Below are 12,836 nucleotides of genomic sequence, written 5' to 3' on the forward strand. Positions count from 1 at the left end.
TTATTATTTTAGCTATAACACACCTGTCGCTTGACAATGGTATCGCTGTAAACATAGAGGCTATGACTGGAAAATAGCGATATATCCTCGCCTGGCTACTTGAAATACGTCATCAGGCATCTAGTTCAAGAGTGGTACTTAATGTTTCATAATAAATTAATGTGAATGATCAATAAAACGATAATCAGTCATTTCTTGAAACTAAACTGAAACGTTACTGGGTCAGTTGACAAAGGGTAGTAAACACTAACCAGGAAAGCAAATCTGTTATTTATAACTTTGTATCTGCTTAGTCATTTTAAAACTATTTTAGTGACATGATTCGAATAGATAACGCCAGTACGCACACGTTAGCTAGTATAGTTGTGAATATTGCATGATCTATGTGGAGGAGTTCTCTCTTTCATCAAACTGTGTGTTCCGGTTTGTTTACACTTTGTGCGTCATTGGGACGGATAAATGAACGCATTATCAAGCATGTCGCGATGTCCTGTTGTCTTTATTCTATAATGTTTCAAAATAACACCATTTAGGAATAACGACAGAATCTGAAGAAAACAAAGAAAAGAAAAGAAAAGAATATATGGTTATTGATTTCAACATTCCGCTCAAAATCAATCAATCAGGTAAGTTCTCAGATACAATCTTTTTACTTTCTATGTTGTTTCCTTCTTTGCATTATGACGACCAAAGGCGTAGTTTCGATTCCTTTTTGCGATAAAGTTGAATATTGAAGACGTAATAGACGTAGTTTCTATTCTTTTTGGCGATAAAGTTGAATATTAAGGCGTAATAGACGTAGTTTCGTTTCCTTTTGGCGATAAAGTTGAATATTAAGGCGTAATAGACGTAGTTTCGTTTCCTTTTGGCGATAAAGTTGAATATTATAGACGTAATATTAAATGCACACTTAATGCCTCCTTTTGATTATAAACAAAACCAAAAAAAAAAAAAACAAAACAAAAATAAAACAAGTCTTCCACGTATTACGTAGTCTTATGTCACCTGTTTAGATATGAATAAACAATAACACAAGAAAGAGTGAAAACAACAAGCTTTGAAAAATACAACAATTTATTTCCCTGGAAAAATTCTCTAAAAATGAAAAAATATGAACTGACGGTTTTATAGAATCAAATCCAAACTAATCCAAGAATAATCCAAGAATAAAATTTGTGAAGTCCTAATAACAAAATGTTCTAGTGCTTTCAAGTTCGAATCCCGAAGAAGAATCCAAGATGACGTATGGTGAAATCAATTGAGCTGAATTCTACAGTTTCCTTGTAGAAACAAGAATTATCACTCCGGTTTTTGATAGCTGAATACATTTTTTATGAGAACTGTCTTTGATTAAGAATCTCACATGAGCACATGTATTTTCCAGTAAAATAACAGAATTAATCCTTTTGAATCCAAGTGATTTGAAATAACTCCAAAATGCACAATATTCAACTGCCAGTTTAACAGCCCAGCTTATATTGAGAATAACTCTTCAAAACAGAAGCTTATAGAAACTAGGTACTTGTTAAAGATCACGTCTACCCACTGTGGCTCTGACGAAAACCAATCATTTTACTCTAAGAAAAAAGGAAGAAAAAATTGTTCACATCTTAAACCCGAAATCCCATCATCACCTCGACAACAGCCAATAATGTTACAATAAAATAGAACTTGTTTACGTAGATACTACAAATTTTTAAACAAGGTCAGGATTTAGATCAACACCTGGTGTTTATAAACTAACAGTCAAGGTCGAACTATTTTCTAAAAAATTATCATCTATAGAGAATAGATTTACATTATAATAGCAATAGCCTGTAATAAAAACTAAAAAATTAAAACTGACAAACGATTCAATTGAAATAAATATATATTAAATCAGATACAAGTAAATAAAATATACATAACAGTAGAATTAGGCATTCCTATTAGTATCATCAGTCTTGGAAGTTATTCAGTGATGTTGAGAGGAATTCATTTATTTAATTTAATCATTTTTAATTTTTTAGTGCTAAAACTATTCAGATTAAATGGGATAATTGCTGTTAAGGAATTACTGTGAATTCATTTAAAGGCTATTGGATTTATTATGTTACGGAATTAGTGTGAATTCATTTAAAGACATTTGGGGATTATATCACAGTGATTCCTATCAACTGTTGATCCCTCAGCACAATATAGATCGTCATTCGGAATACCTTTGAAACTCATTCGGATTACTCGATACTTTTGGACTTTATATAACATAGATGTTTAGAATTGTATTCATCATACTTTAAGTTAATTTTACTTTTCCACTTGACACTTTAGGGAAATATGCTTTCAGTTTTACATAACTTGTGGGTTTTCACTCTATTCTGTTACTTAGTTTAAGACCGCCGATCCGTAACATCATTAGTCATGACAATTTGAAGTCTCCAGTTTGAATAGAAGTCAATACACCAACATAATTATCACCTTCCAGACTTATTGACAAAATTCAATTCATTCTAATCAACAATCAAATGACGTTTCTTAACTTAACGGATGGCAAAGCGACTCTTCACGTGGCACACGTTTTACCTCCAAGAGGCGGCGGGCGACGGAATACGTTATTGGTGGATAATCTTCGCAGGTCTAAACACTGTATCGTGTATATTAATGGCCATCAAGAGCAGACGTGAGTAGTATAAGGGGTTAGTTTAGCCTCAATGGGAATTAGCATTACAGACCCCCCCCCCGGGCAAGTTTAGCCTCAATGGAAATTTAACATTAAATTCCTGGGCAAGGTTAGCCTCAATGGAAATTTAACATGGGCAAAAAAACCCTGGGCAAGTTTAGCCTCAATGGAATTTAACATTGGAAGAAAAAGACGTTTGGGCCTGTTGAGCCTCAAGGGGAAATGGAATAGGGTTGGGACCCTATTTTTTAAAGAAAAAAAAGGGTAGGCAATGGAAGGTCAGTCTCTTTTCGAGAAATAGGAGTGGCCCTGAAAAGGGCCTTTGGTTTTATGTTAAAATTAACATAGACGGCTTCTGTCACATCTTCTTCTTAAACTCCTTCTAACGGCAGGTCCATACACAAGTACCCTCTTGAGGCATCCTTGTCTTTCTATGTAAACTCTTCTCATCCATAGACTAGTATATGTCCTATCGACAACAGTCCACTTGGACCGGACATACATGGGTATGTCCGTCCTGAACATCATTGTTGACACACGGGTGGAAGATTGAACGTCGGTCCACATCTTGAGGCTCCGAGAACAGGTGAGTGATTGCGCTGAACTGCGCTTATTTATAGGGAGAGGAAGGATTGAAACGGATTGAGTTCATTGACTAATCCAAACACGCGTGACAAAATTCAGTCAGCCCGTATCCAATCCGAAGAGAGCAGTCTGTGACGTCACGTGGTCTATATAGATTCGCTAGCGCCTGTGTGCAGTCAATCTATGCGACAGTGATTCAACATGACGGAAACTCAGAAAACGATTAACTGGTGTGCACCAGCAGTGGAGACCGCCCAAGGGAACCCGGACTTACTTTCAGAAGAGGTACATTGGGATTTTGTGGATTTTCTTACCTCGCAAGAATTTGTTCCGGAACCTTCGTCTCCTTCTTCATTACCGCAAGTGGAGAATTTTAGACAGAGACAGAAAGAAGAATTGGAGAAATTTATACAACGACAAAAGGAAGCGGAACAAGCTTTTCTCCTACAGCAACAGCAACAGCAACAAGAAGAGGTAAGAAAAAAACAACAACAAGAAGAAGTAGCAGCAAAGAAACAAGAGGGTGAAAATCAAACGGTCACGGTACTGTTGGACATTTTAGCGGAGTTAAGAAGTCTGAAACAAATGTATCAGACTTCTTTATCACGACCGAAGAGAATACGACCTTCCCGAGCTAAACACGCCAACCCTGTGACTAAGCCTACCGTACCACCCTTAGTGATTTCAACCAAATCATCATCATCAGAAGTAGGCCTCGGCCGTGGCAAAGGCTTAAGGCAGTTAAAGTTGATTGCTTAAACTCACCCCTACACCAAAAAAACCAAAGGCCCTTTTCAGGGCCACCCACGTCTCTCGAAAAGAAATACAATTTCAATTGCCAATAACTCAAAAAAAAATCAACCCATTTTACCCTTATAGTACGTGTATATGAGTGCGTGAGTGTAGCTTCTTATTTTAAAACCAAAACTCAAAGACACTTACCTTATATAATTAATTTATTCTTTTCTCAATAGTTACAATCCAATTCACAATTCACAACAGAACACTTTAGAAAGTACATTCACTTCTTTTGTTTCTTTTTTTACTCTCTCTGTTTTTTCAATTTCTTCACCGTCACAGTCTTTACCTCCTCTTCCTCCTCACTTTCTTCCCTTCTTCTTTTCTTCACCTGTTCTTTTTCTTCACCTGGCTGCTTTCTTCCTCTGAAGAATCCCTCTCTTCTGAAGAATCCCTCTTTTCTTCTGACTCCTCTTGTTTCTGTTTTGGGCAATCTGGAGACCAATGTCCTTTTTCTTGACAATAATGACAGGTATCTTGACTTTTGTCTTTTCTAGCCCCTGCTTTTCATTTTTGACGGTCTGGACACTCTGAAGAATAATGCCCTTTCTTCTGACAGATATAGCAAGTATCTTCACTTTTATCTTGAAAGGAAGGAGAGTAGTCCGTCGGCTGGTCTGAAGAGAATTTTCTAATGACTCCTCGCAAAGCTCTGATGAAACGTTCGATTTGGCTAGTCTCTTCCATCGTTGTGCTCCGTTTGAGAGTGAAATGAATAGTGAAAGGACAAGACACACCCTTTTATATACTCTGGTCTGCCATGACTATAAATTAGTCTATGGTGTTTAAACTTAAGTCATTTGACGTTTTGCACTCAAGATGAAACGATCATATTCATTCGAGAAGAAAGAAGAAGAAAGTAAGAGGCAGAAACGTGATCTATCGCCTCGTACCAGGGCTGAAATCTTGGCACAAATTCATGCCAGTGATTTTGAAGAGGACATGAGTGAACCAGAATTCGAACCCTCTAAACAAAGTTCACCACCCTTAGTCAACCCTAAAAAGTACTATTCCATTCGAGAGACGGAAAAGCGCTCCTCTAGAAAATTTAGAACCACGACTTACAAATACCCGGTGAAGTTTAAAGATTTCAAGGCTGAAGTACCGTTAGAGAAAGCAGAAGGGTTCATCACTGGGGTGTGGGATTCTTCGCTCACCGCACTCAAGCGACAATGTCAACCCAAAGAAGACGATCGCTTGAGACTTTCCATAGAACACGATGGTTTGAAATCCTCTGTTTGGATCGAGTTTAGCAGACCCGCAGAACTAACCCCTTCCAAAGTTATGGACAAGATTCAACACGTGCAACAATCTAATGACCAGTTTGACATCACCGATGGAAAAGCCACACTGGACATGACCCACGGCTCTCCTCCTCAAGGGACCGGACAACGCAATAAGGTGTTACTGGTGAACGACCTTCGCAGCACCAAAAAGAGTCTCGTCCAAATTCACAATTCTCAAGACCAGATGTGTTTAGCCCGTGCCATCGTGGTGGGACGAACCTATGCCAACAAGAACGACATGACATAATGGAAAAGAGCCTGGAAAACTATTCGACAATCGGACCGAGCCAAACAACGAAACGAAGCAGAACTCCTGTTACAACAAGCCGACTTGCCCAAATACACACCCTGTGGCATTCCTGAGATGCAACAATTCCAAGATGCCCTAGCTCCACGCTACACCTTGAAAGTGCACCCTCAAGAAGTGCGCGGACCTCTGTTGTTTCGAGGCCAAGACTTTAAGGACGGAAAATACATTCATGTCTAATATCACGATGACCATTTCGATACCATTACCAGTATCACTGCATTTCTGCGATACAGTTATTACTGTCAGAAATGTGACTGTGGCTATAACAATCAAGAGCAACGCAAACATTGCGGATTGAAATGCTCCACCCTGTCTGAGCGAAGGACAAGAAAGAGTACATTGTCCTGCTTGTCTGCGCACGTTTGTCACCCCTGCCTGTTACCAACAACATCTCAAGACGCAAGGTTCATAGCAGAAATGTGCTTGTCAACTCCTGAGATTGTGCCCTACGTGTGGACAAGACCTACGTACCAATAATGCCAAGGCACAGGTATGTTCAGGAAAAAAAATGTCACATTTGTCATCACATCGTGGACTTGATTCGTGCCTTGTATGGCATCAGTCGAGAAAAAAATCCACAAATACGAGCTCGTGTCTTAGAAGCTAGTCTCATAGAAGTCTTACGATGGTTCACGGTGACGGCACGTCAATTACTCCAAGGGATCATTCAGATTCCTCATCAAACCAAACGCTTTTTTGATCGAAAAAAGTCGCTTTGACCCAACTGGCCGATCCCCGCATCGACACTCAAACCAAAAAACGAATCATTTTGAAACCTGGAGGGAGCGGTACTCTAGGAGGGGTCATCATTCGTTCTCTCTTAAGATGGGATCCTAATGCCCCCAAACTTCTTCCCAAGAAAAAAGTCAAAAAGAAGAAAAAGACCAGGTCCCCAAGGAGAACTTCTCCAGTGGCGGGACCCTCCTCTTACCAGACACCACCCCGAAAAAGAAAAGAAGCCCCCTGAAAAAGAAACAGAACAAAAGTCCCCAGAAAAAGAAAAGCCCACAAAAGAAAACTAGTCGCAAGAGAGGCACTTCGGCCAGGACTCAACTTTACACTCGCAAACCACGACCTGCCATGGCGGTGACTGCGTCTTCGGCAGCCTCACGTTCATCCACTTCTCCGTTGATGATACCAAGAACTGAAGAGTACTTGGAGACATTGATCACACCAAGAACTTCTCCGTTGATGACCCCAAGAACTTCCCCAGTGGCAGGACCCTCCAATTTAGTGGCAGTGGCTGCTGCTCACAAAGTACCTTCTCCCAAAATTAAAGTCCAAGAAAGATCGGGCATGTTACAAAGTTTACTGGATTGGTCCAAGCAAGAACTGGCTCGATTTAGTCCATTGCGTACCCCTGCACGACGTGTCATGCCTGTCCTGAAGTTGATACGACGTAAAGACAATCAGTGGCGACGCGTTCCAGTATAAAAAAAGGTGTGTTACCAAGTAGGGTATCAGTGTTTTGGTGCTCCTGAAGATGTCACCCTCCAAAACATCCCTCTTCTAAACAACCCCAAGGAAAGAAAAGGAAAGGACTGCCTCCTCGTTTAGTCAAACATGGGGACATGTTATCTGTCCTGTCCAAAGCTTCTCCACCCCTACGAAGAAAACTCATTCAATCGGCGTTCAAAGAGGTCATCGATACCGTATACGAATGCTGTTTGAACGTCTTGAAAGGCACGATCCCTTTTCCAAACACCAGAAACAATGCTTAGGCAAACATCGTCACGTTCTTCGCCAAATGGTTCAAAAGAAAATTCCCATTCGTCAAAAGAAGAAGATGTTGGTCCAACGTGGAGGCATTTTAGCCCTCTTGTTAGGCCCCATACTGAAAGGAGTCTTGGGAACCATGTTGGTAGCACTGGTGGGAGCTTGGAAGTCCCAAGATCTCAGAATCGACCCCTCACAATCCCATGGAAGGACGAAAACTAGCTTTAGTGCCTTACAAACGATGGATGGAATACCATCGTTGTCAAGAACAACGCACCCCGCATTTACCTCCCAATCCCAATTTGAGCGAGATGTCCCAGTTACAACACGAATTGCAGTCCTTGATGGATCGCCAAGATTTGTCCGAAACAGAAAAATCGCAAAAGTACGGTCAACTCTTGCAACGACTGCAACTCTTTCACCAGAAAGCTTTAGACGAAACAGCTCTACCCACTCTGAAAGATTTTAAGACCTTGATGAAAAGTCCAGCACCATCATCACTACCACCGCCACCACTACTACCATCCCCAGGGGTCACCATAGATGCTACCACACGAAGACCTCAGGAAGAAGAGATGCGAGAAGTGTTTCAAACACCGTCAGCAGCTCCCCTTTCGAGTAAAATTTCAGCATCCTTGTTGACCCCGTCCACCACACCCCAACGAGAAGAAATGAAAGCTTGGGTTAAAAAGATGATGTCCACTCCTCCTTTGACAGAAGTGAAAAAGAAAGAAGGGAAACCAGAAGTGAAAAAAGAAAAGAAGACCAAAGCCATTCCATTGCCACCTCCACCACTACCTTCGACTTCTACTCCCGTAGCCCATCGGACACGTAAATCCGTTTCTAAACCACCCTTTCGTCCCACCCAAAGTAGCATCACCGAAGAGTGGGTAACTTATTAACACACAAAAATGGAAAAAGTCTTAGCCAGCATTTACTACGATCCCTCCCATCCTGCAGGTTACGCAGGAGTTCAAAAATTGTATCGTGCTGCCAAAACGCGACTGAAAAGTCTCCGTTTACCTCAAGTGCAACGATGGTTACAAGAACAAGCTACCTACACTTTACACAAACCCATTCGACGCAAGTTTGCCAGAAGTCGCACCCGAGTGGAAGGCATCGATCATCAATGGCAAGCCGATTTAGCCGATGTCTCTCATTTAGCCAGCTACAATCGTGGCTACAAATATTTGTTTTGTGTCATCGACGTCTTTTCCAAATTTGCCTGGGTCGTGCCCTTGACTTCCAAATCGAGCAGCGAGTTAGTGCGAGCCCTGCAACGGGTGTTGAAACAAAGCGGTCGTCACCCTCTTCGATGGCAAACGGACAAAGGCACCGAATTTCTGAACCAAGCTTTCCAAAAAGAATTAAAGAAACGTGACATTCATTTTTTTTACCACCGAGAATCCCGAAACCAAAGCCAGCATCGTGGAACGTTTTCAACGCACTTTGAAAGAACGCATGTGGAAATATTTTACGCATCACCACACTCTGAAGTACATCGAAATCTTACCGCACCTGGTGCAAGCGTACAACCAATCTTACCATCGAAGCATCGGACGTACCCCGCAAGAAATGACTCCCGACAACCAAGTGCTGGTGTTTGAGCGCCTGTTTGGTACGTTCCCAACGAGGGCTGTCCCCAAGAAAAGTGGAGAGTTGACCGTAGGAGATTGGGTGCGCATTGGCAAAACCAAAGGCACTTTCGACAAAGGTTACTTACCTAACTGGACGACCGAATTGTTTCGTGTCACTGGACGAGTGCATGGCCGTCATCCTGCCGTCTATAAATTGGAAGACATGAACGGAGAAGTGCTCAAAGGAACGTTTTATTTGCCCGAGTTACAATGTGTCACCAAAACAGAAGACGACGTGTACGACATCGAAAGCATTCTCGAACGCAGAACCCGTAAAGTGGGCAAACGACATGTCAAAGAAGTCAAAGTACGTTGGAAAGGATATCCACCCAGTTTTGATTCTTGCATCGACGCTTCGCAAGTCATCGACTATAAAAAGAAGTGACCATCATGCCCTTTCACACCGACGCAGCTACGTCGACCACTACTTCACCCAGTTCTTCTGTGCAAGATTTACAAAAACAACCCTTGTGGGTGTGGTGTGGAGAACGTGTGCCTAAAACGCAAATCGTCTTTTTCTGCCAAATCTTCGTGGTGTATTGTGTCATCGGGGCAGCCATTGCCAATTTGATTTTGCAACAAGGAGACAAACAATTGTGGACCATTTTATTGAGCAGTTGCATCGGTTACCTGCTTCCTAATCCCTCCCTGAAATTCTCTTCGAACGGGAACCACGGAAACCTTGTGTCCAGTGCCAGTGCCAGTCACCACTCCAACAACAACCACAACCAGAACCCCATTTTGGGCGGAGACACGCCTCTGACGTCCAGTAACCCCTCGGACAGCCACAGAACTCTGGAATTATGAGTCACCAAAACCAATTTTACTTAACCTTACCCAGTGACAGTTCCATGGAGGTGTTTCCCCACAACACGTTGTGCTGTTACCCGGCCAAATTACCTCAGGCCATCACATTAAATCACGAAGCCCATTGGGAAGTGGCTTTGGTAGAAATGATTCACCCAACACAAATCAAAAACATCACTGAAACTCAAACAGTTTTGACGTCGAAATTCTGGACCCAACAGTGCAGGAAACCATGACGACCACTTCTCAATATAAATCACTTCCCAAGACCCCAATACCCCGCATCAGCAGTGACACTTCTCCTCCTTTTTGCGTTTATCACTTTATAATTAACTCAGGCCATTATTTTAGTGGTCAACATCTGGTGGAGGCCATCGCTGACAAATTCTATGCATCATTTGACAAAGTTCTGACCGGACTAAAAAGACGTGTCACCATTGAGTACCACAAACTGTCTCACCGTCTACTCATCAAATTTGAATTTTGCGAGGTATTTTCGTTTCCCGGTAGAACTGAACCAGGGACTGAATTTGATCTTCGTGTACTCCGATGTGGTGGAGTACAACGTGGTGGGACACACCTCCGTACCTTTACTGCGTGTCATTCCTTTCAAAGTAAATTCTGCCACGGCCAATGACGAGGAAGGTATAAACACTTACCACGTTCACCGCGAATTTGTCCATCCTCACTATTTGCCTGTCAGCAAGTCGTTTTTGGACACGATCAACATTGCTATAAAAGAAGATCTGGGACAAAATATTCCATTCACCAAAGGAAAAGTCACGGTGAAACTCCATTTTCGAAAACGGTTCTCTCACGATTCGTAAGTCATGTATCCAGTGTACCGAGGGGTTGCTCGACAGCGAGGACACGGTTCAGGAGATATGTTAAAATCGGCCTTTCGTTCGGTGGCCCCGGTGTTGAAACCGATGGTGACACGCGGATTGCACGCCTTGAAAGATGCGGCACTGACACAAGGCAAAGAATTTCTCCAAAATGTCATCATCGACAAACAAAACCCCAAAGAAGCCATCATGAGGGCAGGCAAAAATGTCTTGCTACAAACGGGTAAAGACCTTTTGGGCCGACGAGACACACCTATAAATGCCCTGCACGCTACCGAGTCATGCATTCAGCAAGGACAAGGCAGAAAGAGACGACGAAGAAACACCCTTTCACCAGACTTCACACGTCTAAAGCTAGAAAGGTCAAGAAAAGAAGAACCGTTCGAGACTTGGACGTTTTCGATTATTGAGACACAGAGAAAAAATGATGCACCGAGAGTCTTGCGCCTGTTCCAAGTCGGAACTGGATCTGTTTGCCATGCCCCCCACCATGATGACGATGCAAGAATCCCAGTGGGTGGAATTTCATCCCGTCTCCTCAATGACGGATTCTGCTCCCATCGAGTTTGAAATCAAGGGACAGCCCAAAGATTACATCGATCTGAATAGTAGTTACTTGTACTTGAAAGTCAAAGTTCTAGATAAGGGAGGAGATTCTATAAGCGGCGAAGATAAAGTAGCTCCCGTCAACAATTGCATGCATTCCTTGTTCAGCTCAGTGGACTTGTACTTGAATAACAAACTGGTCAGTAGCAGCATGGATACTTACCCTTACCGTGCCTACCTGGAAAATCTCTTGACGTATGGAATAGATGCCAAGAACACCCATCTCAATGCTTGCGTGCTATGGGAACCTGACGAAGCGGGCGATTTTGATAAAACAGGTATTAGTGATGACCAAAAAAAAAAAGTAGACACCAATGAGGGATTTGTAGAACGAAGAAACAAAATACTAAATGGAAAGAGTTTAGAACTGATGGATCGTTTGCATTTGGACATGTCGTTGCAAGAGAAATATTTGCTGAACGGTGTAAGTCTTCGCTTGAGACTGAATCGTAGCAGTGCTGCTTTCCATCTGTTGGCTGATGCTGATGCTACTACTGGTGGCAATCCTAAAAGCAAAATTGAGGAGGTCAAACTCTACGTACGACGCGTGGAAGTGTTACCCAAAGTGGGAAACGACATTAGTCAGAACGACCGCCAAATATCCCATACGACGCATGGAAGTGAAAACCTTCACCATTCCCACTGGACATCATTCCATGATCGAAGATCATCTGTTTCAAGGACAGTTACCCAAACGTTTAATCCTTGGTATGGTCAAGAATTCAGCCTTCAACGGAGACTTCACAAAAAATCCTTTTAAGTTTAAACACTTTAAGGTGAAGAAAATCGAAGTCAGTCGCGATGGCAAGACCTTGTGGACCAGACCTTTCGAACCTGACTTTAGTGACACGAAGATGAATTACTTGAGATCGTACTTGTCCCTGTACGAAGCCACCGGCCAGTTAGCGACCAACACCAGTCACGGCATTACGTACGAAGATTACGCAGGAGGCTATGCTTTGTGGGCTTTTGATTTCACTCCAGACCAAGGCAGTGACGAGGGACATTTTCACCCTATAAAGTCCGGCCAGATTCGTGTGGAACTTCAGTTTGCAGAAGAAGTGAAAGAGACAATGAACGTCATCCTGTATGCAGAGTTCGATAATACCATAGAAATCAACAGTTTGAGAGAAGTCATTCTAGACTATTAGAAGCTATGGAAGACTGTTATCCCTCTTTACCTAGTGGAGAAACTTTGGAGATGGAATGTGAGGAGACCGTGGAAGGAGAATCCCAAGACAAAGACGAAGAAGTTGTCATGATGAAGTCGAGATGGCCAGAACAAGAAGCCCATTTAGTCTCCTGTTTTGCCAAACACTTGGTCGAAAAAATGACGGAATTGATCAAGAAAGATTGCTATGGATGTCAAAACGATCATCCCAGTCAAATTCAACACGATAAATGCCTGATGCTGAGTGAAGAAGAAAAATTGGACGAGTATCTGGACGAAGCTTGGAGTCTCATCTCGGACGAAGTCGTGTTGCATCAGTGGTATAAAGACTTGCGTGAACATTCTTGTCCACCATTAACCACTCAAGAGATCGATCGCATCGAAGCTCTCCTGAATCAGACTGAGGAGACGAAACG

The 12,836-nt window shown here is 42.3% G+C and overlaps 1 protein-coding gene across 1 annotated transcript in view; it reads left to right on the plus strand.

Annotated features, from left to right (window-relative positions):
* The first annotated feature begins 268 nt into the window (after positions 1–268).
* Positions 269–12,836, plus strand: part of LOC149796354 (uncharacterized) — a 29,861-nt gene continuing 17,293 nt past the window's right edge. Inside the window, exon 1 of the mRNA XM_089960212.1 lies at positions 269–626. The gene's annotated coding sequence lies outside the window, so the exon portion shown is untranslated. The remainder of the gene's footprint in view (positions 627–12,836) is intronic.

The sequence above is a fragment of the Sinohyriopsis cumingii genome, chromosome 6 (assembly GCF_028554795.1).
Source record: "Sinohyriopsis cumingii isolate HCF-2022 chromosome 6, ASM2855479v2, whole genome shotgun sequence".
Lineage (NCBI taxonomy): Eukaryota > Metazoa > Mollusca > Bivalvia > Unionida > Unionidae > Sinohyriopsis > Sinohyriopsis cumingii.